This window comes from Protopterus annectens, chromosome 5.part0 (assembly GCF_019279795.1).
Source record: "Protopterus annectens isolate FY-2018-M chromosome 5.part0, PAN1.0, whole genome shotgun sequence".
NCBI lineage: Eukaryota > Metazoa > Chordata > Ceratodontiformes > Protopteridae > Protopterus > Protopterus annectens.
In genome coordinates this window covers 575,685,477-575,705,587 of record NC_056735.1, presented here as the reverse complement: position 1 = coordinate 575,705,587, position 20,111 = coordinate 575,685,477, and positions in this window count along the sequence as shown.

The following is a 20,111-nucleotide window of genomic DNA, read 5'->3' as shown; positions in this document are numbered from 1 at the left end:
ATCTTTTCTAAACTCCTCTGATTGATTCTTGACAGTTTTGTAATTAGAATGTTAAGGACACAGCTTAATTCATTGTTGTGAGACTGAGTGTTATGTTGGTCTTCACAACAAATTATTAATAATTTTTTTATAAATGCTGGACCTACAATTCTGTTTTGGGTCACTACTGATCTGCAATGTGAACAATACTGCAGTTATTGTTCTCTTGCCAGTTTTGTTTGCCTGTTTACACTGCAAAATGGAAGTTATGTGCAACCTATACAATGAGTAGTTATGTGCTTTACTAATTTTGGGATGGCTTCTAAAAGATGTGGGCATGGAGTAACTTGACACAAAGTGCAATAACTCTATACCCATAGTATAAAACTAAGGGCTCCACCAGGCTCTATTCAGTATATGAAAATGGAGAAGTCCAGAGACCTATGTGTTATTCCAAAAAAGGAATCAGGCTTGCTATGCCACCAGTGTAAAATCCTGAATCATTGAACTGACACATTGCAGTCAGTGGGAATTTTTTGTGAAGCAGCAGCTCTACCTTTTAATGGAACTTGGTACTGCAGGCAGTATTTGGTAGGAAGCCACCCTGTCTGTAGTGCCAAGTTCAACATACGAATAGAACGGTACTGCATTGTGTGGTAGACACATAAGAGAACTGTGCACATATATGTTCATTTGGGCGGTTTGTGAGTCATCCTTGATCTTCAGTGAAAAGGGCTCACAAAGACGTTCTTGTTAAAAATACATTAAGCTCTCTGGTAGAACAGTGACCATGAATAGCTATCCCCTACCACTGGCAGAGAGATAATGCAAATACAGTGACCATGAATAGCTATCCCCTGCCACTGGCAGAGAGATAATGCAAATACAGTGACCATGAATAGCTATCCCCTGCCACTGGCAGAGAGATAATGCAAATACAGTGACCATGAATAGCTATCCCCTGCCACTGCAGAGAGATAATGCAAATACAGTGACCATGAATAGCTATCCCCTACCACTGGCAGTGAGATAATGCAAATACAGTGACCATGAATAGCTATCCCCTGCCACTGGAAGAGAGATAATGCAAATATGATGGTTGTGCTTCCTGTCATGGCTGCATTCTCTCATCTGCCTTATAGGTGGCATTGCTGTGCAGGCTGACTTAATAGTAATTTGTAAGCACTAAATTTAGTGTAACCTTATTCCGGGGTGATATCATTCTTGGGGTGCTGGGGAGGAAAAGGGGGTTCAGAACACCAAGCTTGTCAATGCTCTTGATGCCAGTAGTCTGAGGGTTAAGGAATTCAGCCCTTAACTCTGCATTTGTTTCACATCTTTGAAGTGTCATCATATTAACTGACCTACATAGTTAACAAACAAACAAGCAAATGAACAAACAAACAAGAAAACAAACAGTAACTAAACAAATAAATAAAATATGCACAGCAAGACAGTATGGATTAATGAATAAAAGCAGCTCATCAATGAGTGAAGGGAGATCTGCCTTCTAAGATGGCAAGCCTCCTACATCCTCCTTTGTAGAGTAGTCTGAGCCCACCAGTTCTACCTAGTCATTTTAAATCTGAGGTCATAATACTTTCAAGAAGGGGAGAAATTAGTAGTTTGCACCTGTTACAGTGTGATCTTTCCCTGAGATGGTTTGAACTAAGTTAAAAAGTAGCAGGGGGGTGTGGGGAAAACAGCTCCAATATCATGGGGTGCAGCAAATCTTGCTTTCCAATATGAGCATTGTTAAATTTGTTTGCATGTCATATTTTCTTCTTAAAAGTACTGGCACCCATATCCCTTACGGACAGAGGTAGCTTATAAATGCCTAGCCCTCAATGTCCTGCTAGATACATGATATCATTATTCTTTTGGGAAAACTTGGCAAGGCCTAGAAAGGCCTACTGGAATGTTAGCTTAGTAACAACCTATTAATGTATGCATCTTGGAGTCTGCAACAAGGCACTTTTTCATGAGCTTGAGTTTCCATGTGATATGTGTCTCACTATTGTATGATTTAACTATTTATTTTGATCCATTGCCATTTTTCATTAATGTTTAATAGAACATTCAATAACTATAATGTCCATCATTGCCCTCCAAATGTTGCCCTTGCTGCTGGGGTCATTGACCTGACTGTTTACTGGTCCTGGCCCAGAGTAATCAATATTTATGTCATATGCATGACAACCTGAAAGATCATCTAGGAAAGGGTGGAGATGAACAGTTGAATGGTATACAGTTTTTATAGATAAAAATCAATAACCTTTCCTACATTATAGTTTGCCACTATCATGACTTATTAACACATATGGGATCAAAGCTGGAAGTAGTATATCATGCCTCTCACTGATAACATTTGTACAGGGGGACCATCTGATTGCAATTGCAGTGCTTTAAACATGTAATTCTCTGTGCTCACAGCACTCTATTCATTGTTTTACTGCTAATCACTTGAATGCAACACACACAAAGAAAAACAATACTTCACATTGTGGCATCCTTTGGTGGCTGCACAGTTAGGATCTGATGTCCTGATTTTTATAACTGGTGTCCTACTTTTTAATAATATATCTAATAGAGCATGCAATCATATCTTAGTACTTTCTCTAAACATGCTACAGATCCAACATCCATACAGTTATCTTAAAAAAGAAGAACTCTGTATTTTGCATGCCTTACCAATGAATAAATCATGTGGTTTAACTGATTTGTTTGTAATAAGATAAAATGGAGAACTATATTCAATTAACCAAACAGAATGAGGACAACATAAAGAGCTGAATAAAGCCATGAGTATATTGTTTTCACCATTATTCTAGTAAGCTTGTATTTTTTTATTATAGTCTTTATGTCCTGTGATCTGAGAATGGATTGTTGTGTAACTGTAGTGAATATTTGAAGTTAGTCTTCTCTTATTGGAATGTTCTCTTGCAAAGCAGTGTAAAAAATACATTCCTATATTTTGGGAAATCATTATTTCACTTCACTTATTTACTGACATTTGTTTACCGGGAAGGTCCAAGTGGACACATGTGTCTTTCTTCAGTGGAAGCCTGGGGAGAAAAGTTCCAAGGTATATTATTTAATGCAATCAATATTTACTATAGCAAATTATACAATTACATAACACGATAGTCATTTTAATAAAATTTGTATTGATACTCAAAAACATTACATTTCCAAGCCTTGTACTGAGGCTTTACAGATAGAAGACTGGTGTATATGACAGAAAGGAGTAACCTACGAAATAAAATAGAATGAGGTATTAGAAAAGATAAGCAAGTCTGAGTGGTAAAGGAGAAGTAGTGATGGAATAGTAATTTGGCTGTGCTAGTTAGAAGTAGGTATAGTAGTTTAAGTAGTACAGTAAAGCGAGATAGTAGAAGGGGATAAGCAAGTTAAGTGATTTAGTGCTTTAAAGGGAGGTATAAGAAAGGAGATGAAGGGTGTATGAGAACTATGTCCCAGTTGAGGAGCAAGAACAAAGCCAGGAAACAAAGAGAAAGTCTTTCAGTAATGGTTTGAAAAAGCTAAAGGTATGTGACAGTCCTGATTGTTATAGGAATTTTATTCCAAGTTCTAGCTACACTATTGGAATAGAGGCTCACCAATGCAGCACTTTGTGGTTTGTAGATGGTAAGCAGTTGTCTATAATTTGACTGAAGGGGAAATTTGAAAGATATTATTAGAGCAGGGGTCTAATTGCTTAGCAGGCAGATGGGGTATGGCTGATTGTATGGGCAAAATTGAACTGGGTATAAGGAAGCTCAGGCCAGTTAAGTGTTTTTAGTGCTAAAAAGTGAAGTGAACAATGGAAACTTGACTGTGGATTAATGTAAACATTTCATTAAAATTCAGATCCACCCTATATTTTTACATTTATCAGTAACTGTTACTTTTTTTTAAGAGATTTTAATATTTATCAATAAATAAATGAAAAAATAAAAATCTAAGAGCAGTTTGCATCCTAGTCTCAGCACATGCATCCTACTGATATTTTTATCTTGAAATAGAATTAAGTCTATTAGAATCACTTATTTCTTTAATGCTATAAAACATTGCATGTAAGTATTATAGTGGAATAACAGCCTTTCAGTAGGGATAGAACCTGTCTGGCTAAGCTTTACATTAATGTCATTGGAAATGGTCAATCATCTGATTGCACTATACTCATTACTCATGGCCTAACTATCTATATTACCAAAGTGTTCACTGTATTTTAATTAGAATATATCAGTAATAAATGGTTGACATCCTCAGGAGTGTGCCTGTGGAACATGCTTGCTTATTTGACAATTGATGCTTCACAGGGTAATCTAATCAAGGGACTTGCTTCATAGTGCTAAATCCTTGTGTTTAGCATTGAACCATTATTATTATTATTATTATTATTATTATTATTATTATTATTATTATTATTATTATTGATAGTTCTATCTGTTCATACTTGCATACTTATAATTGAATTTTTAGCCCATTTTACTATTATTTTACACTGGTGTATCTTGTGACACAATACAACTGTGGACCATGCTGACCCAGTGTACATATTGCAGTTAAGAAAATTTAGCAGTAGTTGCATCCCTAGTGCTACAGGCAAGAGCACTGCATCCCTATAAGAAACTAGAGAAAAGCAAGAGATTTCTAATTAGTGACTTTACTAGTAAGTAGAATTATGTGAGCAAAATGGATTAATCATCACCATTTCCCAACATTTATATAACACAGACAAGGCACATTAAACAGAACTAAAATTTAATGATCCTAAATATTTGTGCTTACAGATCATTTTGTTACATGAAGTGAAACAAGAAGGGTATGCAGTACAATTTATAACGGCTTACCAAGACACTTAAGCTGACCGCTATAGATATATGTCATAGAGATGGCTCAAAGCATGACATTCAGAGCTATATTGACAAACTTACCTCAGCATTTCCTATTTTCTTCTTAAAAGTACAGGGACTCATATCCCTTATGGACAGAGGTAGCTTATAAATGCCTAGCCCTCAATGCCCTATTTTGACTCTCACTAAGCTATTGTTAGAAATACCCATGAATACATTAACACTTTATTTTCTAAGAGAATGTACATGGTTACGGTCATTAGACAGCATTAGGCCAGGGGAGTAACATGCCAGCTGTACTTTCCAACCATCCTGATAATTGAGGGTCAGCAGGACAACTTTCATTTATGTATGTATGTATGTACATATGTATGTATGTATGTATCCAGAAACATAAAACACCAGCAACTAGGATTAACGGTGCAGACATAAAATAGTTCAGCATAAATAAAAACAAAAAGAAAAGCACATGGACCGACAAATGGCCAAGATATAACACTTAAGAACTGCTTTAATAAACAATAAATGGCTTCATGAAATAGTAAACAACTTCATGAAATGGTTAGTGCTTTCACGGGTGCCTCTACCTGTTTCTTCAGACCAAGCTCTACTTATCTGCAATAACAGCTACTTATAACTTTTTCAAAATGCAAAACCAGCAATGACACAGTTGCAAATTTCAGCTTTCACCTCCATGGTTATTACAATGTAACCTATCAGCAGCACAGACTCCTTAAAGGAACAATAACCTTTAAGGAATTAACTGGCACTGCTCTACATCTCATAATGAAAATAGATGGAGCATATGACAGGAATAATGCTATTTTCAATACAGTTTGATGTCATAAAAACTCCATAATTGTATACAGAAAATCCATAAATTAATGTAAACTATTTTATACAAAATATGACAGCTTAATTAATCTAGATAAAACAATCCCTAAGAAATTATCTAAACAGATCGACCTATTAAAAATAAAAATAAGAATAAAACTAACTACCATATAACAAACTAAACAAAATATGTATATATAAATATATATATATATATATATATATATATATATATATATATATATATATATATATAGATAGATTCCTGTTAGAAGAATGAAAGTTCACTACTTTGAACTTGTAATAGGAAGCCTCACTTCTGCAAAGGCTCACTTTAACGAAAGTTAACTTTTGCATAAGTGCACTTCACCGAAAACACCACAGCACAGTGGAAGACATAAAAAACAAGCTATGTCCTCCACTATGGTGCGATAGTCACGGACCTTAGGGTTAGGGCATGGATTAGGGTAAGGGGATAGTTAGTAAAGCTATCCCTTTACCCTAACCCATGCCCTAACCCTAAGGTTCGTGATTATCGCACCATAGTGGAGGACATTGCTATGTCCTTCACTGCACTGCAGTCATCACGGACCTTAGGGTTAGGGCAAATGTCATGGTAAGGGGATAGCAAATAGGGCTATCCCCTTACTATGATCCGTGCCCTAACCCTAAGGTCCGTGAGTACTGCACGGAAGTTCTGCTCAGTGTACTACTACTTTCTATTGATTTTTTGTTGCAGTGAGCATTCCATGCACCATTTCTCGAATTAGTAAAAAAAAATATATCTTGTGTATGGATAATATATATATATATATATATATATATATATATATATATATATATATATATACATATATATATGTGTGTGTGTGTGTGTGTGTGTGTGTGTGTGTGTGTGAGGAGGATCAACATCAACAGCCACTACCTTTTTTTCAAGAGAAAAAATTACAACAACTTTTTTGCAGATCACACAGTTCATCATTGATACAATCAAACCTACCTGTGGCACAAACAAAAGACTTTTTAAAGGAACTACATTTCTCTACACCTAAATAAAAGTAATACTGAATGCCTCTTATAACAAACATTAAAACTGAATGCAATACTGCTTTATAACATAAACCATCCAGTTATGTTTAAAAATCTAAAACATTAAATAAACCATTGTATGCACAATATAGCAACTATGTTCATCTACCTAGAGTTTAATATGGCTTAGGTAATACATTTAAAAAAATTATTACATTAATTTATGAAAGACCACGTATTGAAGAAATTAGAAATAGGTTATTTAGTAAAGAGATTAAGGTTGAATGGAAATTAAAACAGGAATGTCTTCTGAGATGCATTTGTTTGCTTTAGTTATTAATATAGAGATGGAGATGGCAAAATTAAGATTTAAAGAAGATGAACTCCAATTATAGTTATTCCTTTGTATATGTCTTATGCTGCATAAGTTATGCAGATGATTTGGTAATTATAACAAATGGAAGAAAGATGTACAAAAAGTATTATTGAGATTAGTATTTGGATTAATACATTGCATTTAAGAATGAATAAGAGTAAGTGTAAAGGATGTGGTGATACTATAAAGATAGCAAGTATCAATTTTTCATGGACAGATATAAGTTAATTGGGTAGTACATTTGGTGATTTTAAAATTATGAAGGATGAATGGAAGCAAATATTTAGGAAATAAATAATAGAAATATGTGGGGGATCTTTTGATCTACCTTTTAAAGGAAATATTATTTGATACAATCTAATATTTTAGTTAAATTAGATCATTTAGCAGGGTTATATGTTACCCAAGAAAATGGAAAAGGAGTTAGAAGCATTATTTTTGTTTTATTTGGGAATCAATGTTAAATTCTCTTAAAAGTGGCATTGGGTAGAGTAAGATTAAGCACTGGAGGCATACAAATCCAGCTGAGATTTTGGTCTCTCTCTCTCTCTCTGTATATATATATATATATATATATATATATATATATATATATATATATATATATATATATATATATATATAAGTGCTACAGAATCCTGAAAGAACAAAATCCTGAGATCAAAATCCTGAAAGTTCAAAATCCTGAAAACTCAAAATACTGAAAACTCAAAATTCTGAAAACACACAGGATACCAACACTCACAATACTCCAGCACAAGTACATACAGGAACAAATAAAACACAAAGTATATTACTGTTCTCCAAGTATAAGTAGGTGGGCAAGCCCCCATGCACCCTCCATGTGGGGGGCTGTGCCCCCCCTTTGCTACTTAAATATATCAACTCCTAGATTGCACTTAGTGTAGTGAAGTGCAATCTCGGAGTTGATATATTTAAGTAGCAGGGGGTGAGGGGGGCTTGCCCCTCTGCATATAGTTGAAGGGTAATATGTTTCTGTATATACTTGTGCTGGAATATAGTGAGTGTTGGTATCCTGTGTGTTTTCATGATTCTGAGTTTTCAGAATTTTGAATTTTCAGTATTTTGAACCTTCCGGATTTTGGTCTCAGGATTTTGGGCTTTCAATTTTTGGCAAAATGCAAGAATGTTTGGAAGTCTTGTAAAAAAAGGAAATAATTTTAGGTTGAGGAAATAGATTATAATATGATATGAGAAATGAATGGTATGAACATTTTATGGAAATATATTATTATATTAAATCTTGGAGAAATGATTGGGAATTTAAAAAATGCAATAAAGGAAAGACAGGAAAGGTTTAAAAAGTATTTTGAATTATTTCTTATGGAAACTTATGTATAAAATATTTTGTCTGTTAAGTCTAATATGAAATATGAACAAATGAAAGATAAAATGTGTAATATATGTAATGTTGAAGCAACTTTATACCATTTGCTTTAGAGTGTGTAATTATAAAATAATTATGGGGTTATGTGAAAGCATGTTCATGGGAAAAGTCTGCATAAAACTTAGTACAGGTATGATAGTACATGAGTTTTTCAAGAGGACGGTAGACAAAAACATGAACAAAGTATGTGTGAGCACCTATACATCAAACTAAGCAGTAATGAGTAAGCTGTTTGCAATTCAGGAATGTATAAAGCATGTAAAATCAGGTTAACAGCAAATATTTACTGTTAGGGCTAGCAACACTAGATGTAAAGAAATCACATTTTAAAGAGAGTGTGTGTGTGTGTGTGTGTGTGTGTGTGTGTGTGTGTGTGTGTGTGTGTGTGTGTGTGTGTGTGTGTGTGTGTGTCTGTGTGTGTGTGAGGTGACATGGTCAATATGAGGTGTACTGTGTGTGAGTGTACAGGAACTCTGTCAAAGCATGTGTGATAGCATTATACTCTAACGTTCTGGATAGGTGTGAGCAGTGCATGGTAGAGGATTCAGCTTGCTGCACAATCCCCCAACCAAGTGACCTACTTCTACTTGGAGGTGCACTGCTAGTTCCATGACTCTGGCTAGATGTTGGGGTGCTACTGCAACATAAACATCTATGAATATGACCACATTGTCTACCATATCAGGGTGTGAACACCTCTATCACTGATGAAACAGTGGAAGTAGTGCCGCAACAGCAGTAGAATCTGGCATGACCACAGCAGTTAGCATACGATGATGTGGCAACTCTTCAGCCATGTGGATGCTGACCTTCATCCAGCAGACCTTCCATAAAAGAAACTGCATGATTCTGTGTGTGCCATTCATCTGATCCAAGGAAGTAGACACATGGTTCATGGAGTCTCACATATCAGAATACATGAAATGCACTAATCTGACTATCTCTTCTGAGGCCCTGGTTGAATGTCTGTACCTGCATGATGGGCTGACACATACATTGGGTGACATCTATTGATGCAACAACATCAGTGGAAGGGCAGAAACTATGCCTGTTCTGAGCACCAATACTAATACCTCTGTGTGGAATTCACCCTTACAATGGCTAGGTAGAAACAATTACCAGTTCTGCAACTAGAGTAACCACACTGTCACAATCAATTATGTCACTCTAAACTTGTCCTATCTCAGATGTCACTGTGTCATGAGTATCCATAGGCATACTGAATATGTGATACCTCTTGGGAAATCAGGTACATTCTTGTTTCTTTAGTTTTACAGATTTGTCTTGTATTTGGTCTGCCCTCAGTAGCATGTATCAATAGCAAAGCCTGACTGTTGAAGTAGGAAGTGTGCTTACAATCTGATCTACAATGAGCAGAAAACAAATATAAATGTGCAAGCATCATCAGTAAAATCTTTTAATAATTAATATATATGAATATAGACATCAAACCCATACCTGTAAAATCCCCCATGCTAACCACACCTATAACAGACATGAATAAGGTTTAATAAATGTGGTTATCTTTTAAATTTAGTTTGGTTATAGAATTTTGAACAACATTTGCAATGAAATAAGTCTATTAAATTACACTTTAACCCAAAGTAAGCTTCTAAAGTCACACATGTCAAAAAGGAAATACGTGCAGATCTCAAGTTTTGTATGAAATGCAAGTCAATAATCATTGTAATAGTAACTGTTATTTACAGAAAGAGCATTGCAAAATGAAGACAACACTCAGTTATGTAATTAAAAATCTCTTGCAATAACCCATTCTCCCTTTCCTCACAATGACAATAGCATGACCCTTCTTAAAGGATTAAAAGTATGTCATGCATGTACAACAGCCTTACTACAGAACATTTTCAAAAATGTCACTTTAACATATTTAAGCATCTAAAGTTAGAAATGTATTCTCTAAAAAGAATTCAAATGCAACAAGTCTAATCAAACAGCAGTATCTTTGTTTTGCAGCATTTGGGGGAGCCAGTTACTCTTCCTGCATACAATAGAAGTTCCTTAGCACCAGGCTTTGCTTGTATCATATAGATTAACCCCCTTGACTATGTGGTATATGTAAGTCAGGTGTCAGCTTACTATTATTGCTGAAAAACTCAATTTGGTGAAGATGCTGGACAGGTAAATATGGTGCGAGGAACTGCATGGTGCCATGCATGCACAGTAGAAATGCAAGAGTGAGTATTCAAAAAATGTTGCTAGATAATGCTTTGCAAGTGTGTACATTTAAATAGGTCTTTAACAATCATGCTTATGTGAAGTATAAATACAGTGGGTGTATCAGAAAGAAAAGGCTAGCAGCAAAGTGTTTTATTATATTCAATGATTTAAGAGATGACCTTTATACCATTGTTGTTAAAATATGGTTAAAGTATAACTGCACCTAGGGGTCAAAAGTGCCAGTAAGTCATATCAAGTAAATGCAACTTAAATATATAAATAGAAAATGTCTAAATTACTAAAAATGATAATGCAGTCTTTTTACAAACGCATCAAAGGTGAGCAATGCTCACAAAAGAAAGTGAAAAAAACACTCTTGTACTGCAGGCATTGGCTTTTCTGTACTGTGACATGAAACAATAGCATAACCTGTGCAAATATTCCCTTCAGCAAGATTTCTCTTGTGAAAAGACAAATGCATAGGACAAGTGTAATGAATTGTGTATATTGTTCTACAACTGTAAACTGTTTGAGTTGCAAGACGGAGTATATGTGCTCTACCTTCTTAACCTTATAGTGTCAGTGTTGATGTGTTAAACAGTATTAATCTTATCAATGTTTCATGCTAATCCAATCATTTCATGGTTCAGATCTAGAGCAGGCGACCTGTGAATTTTTGGGATCTTTAATGTCAGATTTCAATAGTATATGACCACAGAGTCAAGAAATCAGCATACTGATTCTTGTTTTTTTTTCATTACTTTTTGTTGCCTTCATCCTTTGCACAAAGCTTGGCATTGCACATCATTGAATGTCAGTGGTGGCTATCACTTAACATAAGTTATCTTCTCAAGGTAAAAACTCAATTTAATTTGGCATATCATCAATAGTACAAATGAGACTGGTGGTGGTGCCCTTCAGTCTGCAGTCTGGACATTAACTTTCTTTGTGACTCAATGCATCAGTGCAGTACGTTCTGAGTAACAGTATAACTACTATGGAGTTTGGATCCAGATTTGAATATTTTGAGATTAGTATTCACACTTAAGTAACTTTAGTGTACTTGAACCTGAAGTACAATTTTAATTTCCAGTGATTATATTGTAACAACAGAATTGTGTATAAAGGGTGATAAACCAGATAACCTTGGTCTGTATCATCTGCAGCCTTCTTAATATTTCTTATAGTTACAGTTTTATGGGTATGATGTAATAAATATACCATGCTCTAAAGTCTGAGGAAATAAAATTAACATCATAATGAATGAATTGGGAAATATATATCCTTAAACATTTGTAAACATGTCTGAACAATTTTCATGACTGTAGTACAGTTCATTGATGTAGGTTTGCCTTTTACTTGTACATGCTGTATACAACATGACCTCGTGTAAACTTGGTGTGCCCCTTCTTCAATAACTTTTCTGCCATGACTACTTGATGAGGTATTATGGAAATGCAAGTTATGTGGCAATCATTTTTAAAATGGTCAGTGTTTCAGGGTAATGCTATAATTGCTGGGTTTAAATATGGATATTTTGATATGTCATTGAAATTAACAATTGTGTCAAAATTTCACTTGTAGAATGCTACCACTTGGATAAATCAGCATACAGCTTTACTTTTTTATACTTTATCCTTTATGCCAGCCTGGGCATTACAGGTTGATAGTGACTGTCACTGAAAGACAGTTAACTTCCCTAGATAAAACACAAGAAATTAATTTGATATGCCATCAGTAGCACAAATGAAACTGGCACCGTTTTCCTTCAGTCAGCACCCTGGATAGCACTGAGTGCATAAAATATAACTATCATGTAACTTTTGCTGTGGCTCAATGTGTTAATGCAATGGGGTCTGAGTAACAGCAAAAGTACTGCAGGGTTCAATTCTGGTTGCAGGTTGTTTTATGGGGCATCAGAATAAAGCACTGTCATAGACTTTTCAATATGAAATGAACATGAAGAAGAATTAGCAACTGGCAAACTGAAACTTGCAAGATAAGTCTGTCTAATGAATAATAAATAAATTTACTATTAAATGAGTCTAAAATGGTCCCTGGAGATCAGCTCTAAACAAGAAAAGAAATAAAACAAAATAAATGATATTCTGTGGGAAATGTTTTAAGCATAACAATGATCATAGTTAACTGAAAATACACTTGAATATGTATGACATTACCAATATTTATTGGAATGAGATACAGCTCATTACAATTAGTAGTATTAGGTATATAGGGCATTATGACATGTAAAGTGTGCATGGCCCATTCCTCAACATTTGCTACTGAGATCACTCAAATTAATGCAAAGGAAAATGTTTTACAGGAACTTACTCTTCTTCTTCTTCTTCTTAGCGGATCACCTTGTCCGCACATTGATTGGCAGTGGAGTTTTATGGTGTCGGTTGCCAGCCACCACAGGGAGGACATGCAGACAAGGCACCCCAGCCGGGGATCGAACCGGAGAACCTCTTGCTGTGAGGCGGCAATGCTAACCACTGCACCACCGTGGCCGCCCTTTACAGGAACTTACTAATTGCCTCAAATATGAGTTCAACAACATAACCCAATGTCTATCACATACAAGCTTTTCAGATTTAAGTCTGTCTCCAGTCATGTTCAAATTGTTACAGCATAACATACAACTTAAAACACTATAGTAGCTACAGCATTGACAGTTCCCATACAGAATACAGCTATTCATATTCTTTTTAGTCACTGGTTAGATTACGAGGTGCTGTCCATCACAGTTTGTAAAACATATGTACTAACAAGGCATTAGTGCATGTTTACATGCATTTATCTAATGACAACACCGAATGACACCAATGTAATTGAAAAATGACATGTCATAATTGCTTGTCAAAAGAGTATATCTAATTACCATCCAGGTGTCAATCTATCACTTCAAATTTGAACTGTAACTCAGATCTCAAAATTAAAAAAGCATTTGATGACATCATTGTGGAACATGTACATATATACTGAGTACCACATAAGCCAGATCTCCCTGGCATGTTTCACACCTGAAGAATACTTGGAAGAAACCATATCCAACTTATTCCCCGGGCTATTGGTGTGCTTTCCATCCCACAAATGCAGTTAACAAGTTTGTTTATCATTGCACAGAGGCTATTACACTCAAGATATGAATAGGGCACCAGTTCCCCACCTTTTTTCGTGCTATTCTTGAGAAGACATGACTAGTGATAGTAACAGCTATGCTCCATTTAAAATTCAAAGGTGGTGTCAAGAGGACTCCAGGATCTTTACTGGAGTACTTGTAAAGTGCTACAGCTGCAGGCTTTTGAGCAGGAGTATACTGGCTCTCAGTACAAGGCTGAAGCTTGGAATAGCCAACAATGTCACTGGAATCCCATGCACTGGTGAACAATGTCATCACCATTACAGTGACATGAAAATATGCAAACAGGATATCCTTAGTCAAAGGAAGGTTTATTTTAAAACTTGTAACCCATCTGACATATGTTAGCAAAGTGACCCATCACCAGTCAATACAATACCACGGCTTGCCAACAGATACAGGCTGTCATTAAATATATTTTTTTCTGTCTTTTTTCTCTACAGCTTCTGATGATATTGAAAGGAATAGGAAGGCCTCAGAGAGACATGGGTTAAGTGTGATTCAGGTGTGAATGCGAGCAATATCATCATACATCAGAATTGTCATTAACTTTATCCATTTGTGTGACATCACACCACTGAGTAGGCATATCTTACGTATATATATCAAGCATGCATGCTTGCTCAAGTAACTCATGAGCATTGCATTAGGCAATGTGTAATCAAAGTAGCTGTGTGTGAGTTTAGTTACAAGCAGCAATTAGTTTTCATTATATAATATAAAATCAACAATCTGCAATCAGTAACAATACCATTGCGATATTTGTAAATAAGCAGGGCTTTACTTGGAATGCATATATCATATATACAAACAGTCACAAAACAGCAAAACTGTTTGCCTAATGTCTGCAATAACAATGTGATTAATGTGCCTATTACGACACATGTATAACGTCGGTGAGAAAAGTTTATACAGTTTAGTTTAATTTTTTAATTGATTGTGAAATGTTAACATAACATGGCATTGATGCTATGCTGTATGTTTTCTATCTTCCGTCCTATTTCTTTCTCATATTATTAATTTATTTTTTCCAACATAATTCCTGTTGCAGCAGAAATAACCATCAGCATGGGATACTACAACTGCCAGTGGGAATAGACCACCATATCTACACAGTTGGCTACCAGCAGTACCACCACAGGCAGCACAGACACCCAGCACTTCTGCGTCCCAACCTGGCATTGTTGCAGTAACGTTTGAACTACCTCCTCCAGCTGTATCAGGTGGATCTGCCCTGGGGCTGGTGCATTGTTACCCACTCAGAGTATTGCTAATGGAGATGACAATTACATCACTTGTCAGTAGATGACAGTGCTGGTGGAGGACAATAAGGAGAGGCATATTAGTCACCGCATCTTCAGAGCTGATATAGTCCTGCACTGGATAAGCAAGTCGATGCCCCATCCAGCAGTGCATCAGGTGTCTGTGATGGAAGACAGTGATGATAGTTCTGAGGGTAAAGATTACATTCTCACTGTACTCATGCTGAACATGGATGCCCCTCCCATGTTCAATACCTATCCTCAATCATGGTGTCCCCCAACCGTTTGTGCTCATCACCATCCTTGTATGTGTTGTATGTCCTGTATGACTGTACCTACTTCCTAACTTACCCTACCAACCTAACCTTATTCCTAACCACCTTCCCAAACATTCTTGTTGAACAGGCTGTAGGGCTGAATGTACACCATATGGGATTTTCAATTGTTATTGCAATTATGTAGTATGCAGCATGCATACCCCTTCTTTCATACTGCTTTTATTGTCTTCTTAAATGTGTTTGCTTTAGCATATGCCATTTGCTTCACTTTGTGGTGTAATCAGCTAATGATCACATCAATAAACTACTGATGCAGATTGTCAGATGTTTAAATACAGCATCAGCTCTCACAATATGAACATTATCATTTATCATACAATTTTGCTTTTATACATTATGGATGCATATGTTACTCCACCAGCTATGAAGTGACAATTATACACTAGACACAGTTTAAAAAATGCTCATATACTCTTAGTAGGTGCTAGGATTAAATCTTTAGCATTATCATGCATTTTGAAGGATATGAAGTCTGACACATAGATGTGTTTTATCATGTAGTAACTTTACTACTCAGTGATGTGACAGAAACAATTACAATTGCATAAGGAATAGTAAAACAAGCCTTAAACATGTGGACAGTCAGAAAATATATGAACTGTATAATTATACCACTGTACTACCCATCTAATGAATACTTTACTGTAATGGTAATAACACATTTAAATGATGACACATAAAATGTTAACTTGACACACATCTGTTCTGACATGGCTCAGAATCAGAACTGTCTATATGTCTGTACTCCTTGTTTGCATGAAACTTGGCACAGAACACTAAACCACTGTTAATTCCCATTTTAAGTTCAAAAACTAAAAAATAAAACTAAAAAAATAAATAAATAAACAAAATGCATAATTATGCATGTGCTAACACTTTGCCATTATTTGAACAAATCAACTTGTTAGGGGTGGTCCTCAGTAAGCAATTAAGGCAAAGAGAAAGTAATTCCAGTGCCTTGCATCACTTGTGTATTTTTTAATGGCTTGTTGTTGTCAAGACACGATGAGTTCACTATGATGCTGTGTAACCACTTTTTGTTTGCACTCCAACGCATTAGACTTGCAAATTATGTACAGTTGTATGGGACATTTGTACAAATACTTGTAGAGCAGTATTAAGTACAGTACTTTCATATTTTGACATGCATGTTTTGTACTTACATTGCACACTGTGCACACATTACAAAATATTTACAATGACATCAGCTAATGAAGAAGGCTCACATCAGAGCTGAAAAGGTGGGAATGTTTGCTTGTTTCTTCACTATATGACAACTGTAATTATCATCAGTCATATAAATAGTTAATACACCATAATGTGAAACAGCTACAGATCACTCCCACTACCACAACGTCCATGAATGATATGATTTATGAGTTATCTGACTAGTATGTAATTCCTTGTGATCAACACATTATTGTTTTGTCTACTTGTAAATACACATTCCTTTTCACTACGTGTGTGCTAGCTTGCATTCATAGTTTGACTTCTCCTGCAGTACTGGTGGCAGATGCAATGTTCTCTAGCTTGTGAGCTTAGGTAAGGTGATTGAATCCAGCAGTCACTGACTAGTATGCATGTGTCTGTGTTTGAATGTGTGACTGTAGTGCTAAGTAGAAATGGCTTCACCTACAGAACAGATGTGCGCACTGCCACTCAGGAGAGACAGTTGCTTAGGGAGAGGGCTTCTCCATCAATTTCATTCCCTTTTAGATCAAACATCTGGTTTTCAACACAATGATGAGTCATACATTCAAATGTGCTCCATCTCACACTTGTAGTCAGACTTCTTCTGTGGTGCTGGCAGTTGATACAATGTATACTAGACTGTGTACTTAGGTAGGTGTTAGAATAGTATGAGCATGCGTGATTTGAATGCTCGGTAAGAATGGCTTCAGTCACATATCTGATCTGTAGATTTACACTGGGAGATGGCTACCTCATCAGTTTCAGTCCCTTATAACCCAAATACCTGCTTTGCAAAACAGTGATGAGCTTGTCCATTCAAATGTGTGCTATCTCACACTTGCAGTCAGACTCAAGCTAGATGCCAAAAAATGCATAGTAATCCCATTTGGGAAAAAAAAAGTACCTACAAACTACCACATAGATGGGAATCCACTAAATACAGAAGAAGTAATTAGGGACCCGGGTACCCAAGTAGATAGCATGCTCTCCTTTGATAACCACATAGCCAAAACAGTCAGGAAATCCTTCTATGTGGCACACCTGATCACAAAGGGTTTCTCATCCAGATCCAAGGAGGTGATTGTGCGCCTTTACTCCTCACTCATTAGGCCCATAATAGAGTACAATGCCCCATTTGGGATGTATCTCACTAGACACCTGCAACAACTAGAAAGACCACAGAAGTACCTCACTAAGAGGATTAAGGGCCTTAAACAATTACCCTATGAAGCATGACTAAAAAAACTCCAGCTCTCCTCAGTTGCTTACCGTCTGCTCAGAGGTGACCTATGCCTGACCTATAGGGCCATGTCAAACCCTGAACTAATGGACATGCTTCACCTCAAAAAAACGAGATCCCTCAGAACCACTCGTTCTAGCAACAAGTACAACAATAAACAGGACATGCTGGAGGGATAGATTCCTGTCCCAGTGACTCCCCTTACTCTGGAATAGAATCCCAGTCCATATTCGACAGAGCTCCTCTCTGACCCTCTTCAAGAGAAATCTTGATGAGTGCATGGGTAATCATAAGTTCTACCCTGGGATCACTTCAGGAGCCCTGTTGACAGAGGCCCAGGTTACTAAACTAATGGGGAGGTTAAAGCCATCACTCTGTGGCTAGGCTTATAAATGCCCATGGGCTGATAGCCTAGTACTTACCTATGAACCTATGAACCTATGAACTTCTTCTATGGTGTTGCTGGTTGGCACTATATGTACTTTACCTTCTATATGAGTCACTTGTATCATTGCCTGTGTGATTCCAGATCTAGGTCAGAATGGCTTCCCCCACTCATCTGATCTGTATATTTATATTGAGAGAGAGCTCTTCCATCACTTTTATCCCAGACAATCTGTTTTGCTAAACAGTGATGAGGCCATTTGTTCAAATATGGTCTATCTTACAGTTATAGTAAGACTTCTTCTGTGGTGCTGGAGATTGATGCTATGGTCTCTACCTTGTGGAATTGTGTTTGCAGGTATTTTAATCTGGCAGTCTGGCATTCTCTAAGTATTGTGAGTGTTTGCTACTACAATCCAAGAATGACTGTATACCGCTACTCCAGCAAGATATTAAAAGAGGGACAGGTCTCACTCTACTCTTTCACTCACTCTTAAGCCACATAAATGCCTTGCAGCACAATGAGGATGTCACGTTTCACGTATATTGTGCTTCACAGTTGTAGTAAGACTTCACCTGAGGTATGTGTGGTTAACTCATTCACTCCAATGGAGCTCAGGAAGTTTGCACTGTAACTTCCAATGGGCAGAGCCTAAGCCTTTTGACAGAATCAAATTATGCCCTCACATTTCAAACAAGTTATGAAAGAAGTATAAATGGCAAACTCTTCAGCACAAGCTATTTTTATAGTGGTAGTATGCTTTAGGTTCTAGGTCATAAACAGAATTTTCTAAGTCACATTAAACACAGTAACAATTACATTTGTAATATTTTGTAAACATTGTACAATATTTTAGCAACCACTCAATTTATACACATACTGTCAGCCGTATTTTATTCATCTAGCTGAGTGCTTTCATATGAGGCTAAGGAGGTCTGTCTATATTACTTGGTTGTTGACATATTTGGAAAAATGTGAAAATTCTATCTATATAAATTAGTATCATAAAAATAACAGTCAATATCTATTAACCTGCACTAGACAGAGGTCAAATAGTAATGCAGTTGAGTTTGCCATTGTGTAAGCTTTAAGATGAAAACTTGCACATAAAATGGTTTTGAAATTATTGATGCAAATATGAACAAGCAATATTTGATGCCTAGAGGCATCAGTAGGAGTTAACTGTAGATGCACCTGGAGGCGTCACTTGGATGTAATGAGTTTACACAGTTTCTTAGATTGTGGACTTAAATAGGCAACTGTTAGAATTCACCAAAGGCCAGCATAATGTGAGTGTAGTGGCATGAAACACCCCCTTATCCAACATTCCCCAAAATCATTTAGGACAAACATAGGTATTTCCAGACATTGATGAGATCAGCCCATGCAAATATGTGTTTTGAACTCTTGTAGTAAAAACTCTTCTGTGGTGCATGTAGTAAGTACTAACTTCTGTAGCATGTAGACTTAGAAGGGCAGGTGTTCAAATCTGATAATGTACATGAGCAAAACAATATTTACAGACAAGAGTGGTTTACCCTACAGACAGTGATATGTCTAACTCAGAGCTGTGTGAATGGTAAAATAGTCAAATACTTTTGATCCCTAAAATGAACTTTTAGGGGGTATATGACCATTCAAAGCACTGCTTAGAGTATTAAGATTTGTAGGCAGGAGTTTGAACCTGGTAATGTATGTTTAACTGACAGGGGTGGCTTACCCATGCAATCAAGGCATATCACACTCACAGTTGTGTGGACACTAATAGGGCCAAAGTTTTTTGAGGTCTCAGTTAACATTTTAAGAGAGCTATAACAATTCCAGCACAGTACTGCTGTAATTTACTCTTTATGGATGTGCTTCTTGACACATCAGATATGATTTTTT